The following is a 3,717-nucleotide window of genomic DNA, read 5'->3' as shown; positions in this document are numbered from 1 at the left end:
AAAATTGTACTTTTTACAACTTTTAGTATATTTTTATATTTTGTCCCTTTTTAATTGTTTTAGCGTAATATTTGTGTTTTTCGCTAGTTTTTAGTTTTAAACTTAATTTTTGCCATAGTTATTTTTATTTATAGATTTTTAGGCTTTGTCGTAAAATCCCTTAAGTGCTTTTTCTTTAGACTAAGATCTAGGTGCTTTAGAATTTTGCGACGCCTTTTTAAATTTTAGTGTTTTTTTTTTTTTAAGTTATTGCCATTTAGGATATAGTTTTACTTGTAAGCTTTAATATTTTTAGACATCTTTTACCTATGTATCAATTATCATTCCAATTAGTAATCTCAATTTGCGATTATAATTTTAAGTTAGTGATAGTAATAAGGTTGGGTTAGTCGAGTGTTTTTAAGTTCTATAAGTCATTTCTTTTTATTTCTTATTTTCCGACGCCTTTTATTTTTCAACCCTTTTCTTTTTCTTTTTCTTTTTCGACGCACTCTTTTTCTTTCTTATTTCTCGCTATTCTAGTTTTAGGACATAGATTTTTATTCTACTTCTTATCTAAATTTCTTAAAATTACGAAAATTTATTTTAAGTGGTTAAATTGATAGACGTCAAAATTTTCTGGTTCGTAGTAATAGTTGGATTTGTACGTGGACCGGGTAATTTGAGCCAAACAGTCCTCAATTATATTGAGACCAAACGAATCCTGCCCCTCTGCTGCATCTTTTGGCTATTCGAAACGTGGGCAAAATCAGAAAAGTCTATTAATTGGATAACTTATATAATTTTTTCTTTCCTTTTAAAAACTAATAGGATATTCAGTGAATGCACCGAGCAAGACGTTCACCACCTTTTGTACGTTCACCACCTGTAACTAGATCAAGACATCTAGCAAATATTATCGCCGTTGATTTTTCTTTAGAATCGTCATCTAGTCGATCAAGTACTCCAATTCAAATTTCCGATAATCCATTTTTTGAACCCGACCTCACAATTGAGAATCCGGAGAATATTCAGGGACGATTCATAGATCCTGAACCATTAAATTTTCCTCCGGAACCACCAATCATTCAAACAGAGATTGTTGAGGAATGAACCATTAAATCAGAATCCTCTAGTGATTCCAATTCATCAAATTCAATTATGGAGAATCTAGAACCTTTAAGTATGGAAGACCGAATGAGAGCTAAACGTACTGGCCAAGGTCACGCAATTACTCATCCAGACATTAATGCGCCAGATTATGAAATCAAAGGACAAATTCTACACATGGTGACTAATCAATGACAATTTAGTGGTGCGCCGAAGGAAGATCCAAATGAGCATCTTCGTACCTTTAATAGGATCTGCACTCTATTTAAAATCCGAGAAGTGGAGGATGAACAGATATATCTCATGTTATTTTCCTGGACTTTAAAGGGAGAAGCCAAAGATTGGTTGGAATCGTTACCTGAAGGGGCGATTGATACATGGGACGTTTTAGTTGAAAATTTTCTTAAACAATTCTTTCCGGCATCTAAAGCCGTAAGACTTCAAGGAGAAATTGTTACGTTCACACAGAAACCGAATGAAACTCTATATGAGGCGTGGACAAGATTTGAAAAGTTATTAAGAGGATGTCTGCAACATGGTTTAGACACCTGTCAAATAGTACAAATATTCTACCAAGGATGCGACATCACTACAAGAAAAGACATCGATATAGCAGCTGGTGGTTCCATTATGAAGAAAACCGAAACTGATGCTTATAAAATTATTGATAACACTGCTTCCCACTCACATGAGTGGCACCAAGAAAAAGATATCGTTAGATCATCTAAAGCAGCTAGAGCCGATTCTAGCCATGACTTAGATTCCATTTCCGCAAAGATAGATGCTGTCGAGAGACGAATGAAAAAGATGACTAAGGATATTCACTCAATACGAATTAGTTGTGAGCAGTGTGGAGGACCACATTTGACAAAAGATTGTCTCAGTATTGAATTAACAATGGAACAAAGAGAGAATATTTCATACATAAACCAAAGGCCTGGAAATAATTATCAGAATAATTATCAACCGCCAAGACCGATCTACAATCAAAACCAGAATTATAATCGAAATATTCCATACAACAACCAACAAGGTCTTAGCAATCAACAAGTATCTAACAATACTTACAACCAGCAAAGACCTAATTTTCAAAACAAACCACCACAAACCGATGATAAAAAGCCGAATTTAGAAGATATGATGACGAAGCTAGTTGAAACTCAAGCGCAGTTTTTCACATCTCAAAAACAAACTAATGAACAAAATGCTCAAGCATTTAGAAATCAACAAGCTTCTATTCAAAACTTGGAACAAGAAGTAAGTAACCTAGCAAGGTTAATAGGTGAAAGAAAATCGGGAAGTTTACCTAGTGATACAAATGCAAACCCCCGGAATGAAACAGCTAAAGCCATTACCACAAGAAGTGGTACAACACTTAAACCACCTGAAATACCTGTAACTTCTGATGAAGCTATTCCTACTCCACAAGAACCACAACCTGATCAAGATAAGGAAAAAGAACCGGTAGTTGAAAAGGTTAATGAAGATAACACAGTTAAGGCTAAACCATATGTTAAACCATACCAACCACCACTTCCTTACCCGAGTAAAATGAAGAAAGAGAAACTTGAAGCCGAGCAATCCAAATTCTTGGATATGTTTAAACAGATAAATGTAAATCTTCCTTTCATTGATGTGATTTCAGGAATGCCTAGATATGCTAAATTCTTGAAAGATCTGATCACGAATAGAAAGAAAATGGAAGAACTCTCGGCTGTTACTATGAACGCTAATTGTTCAGCAGTGCTGTTGAATAAGATACCAGAAAAATTATCTGATCCAGGAAGTTTCACAATTCCATGTTTTCTGGGTAGTCTTAGTTCAATAGAAGCATTGGCAGACTTAGGTGCTAGTATAAATTTAATGTCGTATTCACTATACGCTAAACTAGACCTTATAGAATTGAAACCAACAAGAATAAGCATACAACTAGCCGATCGATCAATAAAATATCCTAGAGGGATAATGGAGAACATGCTAGTTAAAGTTGGTACTTTAGTATTTCCAGTAGATTTTGTTGTTCTGGACATGGAAGAAGATTCTCAAGTTCCTCTCATATTAGGAAGACCATTCTTAAACACGGCTAAAGCAATGATAGACGTGTTTGGTAAGAAATTGACCCTAAGTATAGAGGACGAGAGTGTTACCTTTTCAGTTGATAGAGCAATGCAACAACCGCAATCTGCAGATGATACATGTTATTATATTCAAACTATAGATTCACATGCAGAATTGTTAGAAGAATTTCCAGAATTACAAGGAACAGGAGAATGTTCTTTAGGAGAAGGAACTGAACCAATTGATGAAGTTGAAATGTTAGCTACACTTATAGCTAATGGATATGAACCAACAACAGAAGAAATTCAAATGCTAAAAGAAGAAGACAGATATCGATATAAATCATCAATAGAAGAACCACCGAAATTAGAGTTAAAGCCACTTCCAAACCATTTGGAATACGCTTATTTACATGGTGAATCTGAATTACCTGTAATAATATCGTCTTCTCTTACTGAAAATGAGAAATCACAACTCATTTCTGTGTTGAAAGCTCATAAACCAGCCCTTGCATGGAAGATTCATGATATTAAAGGAATAAGTCCTTCGTATTACACACATAAAATCTTT

This window comes from Rutidosis leptorrhynchoides, chromosome 6 (genome assembly GCF_046630445.1).
Source record: "Rutidosis leptorrhynchoides isolate AG116_Rl617_1_P2 chromosome 6, CSIRO_AGI_Rlap_v1, whole genome shotgun sequence".
In the NCBI taxonomy this organism is placed as follows: Eukaryota; Viridiplantae; Streptophyta; class Magnoliopsida; order Asterales; family Asteraceae; genus Rutidosis; species Rutidosis leptorrhynchoides.
This window is presented reverse-complemented; position numbering follows the sequence as displayed.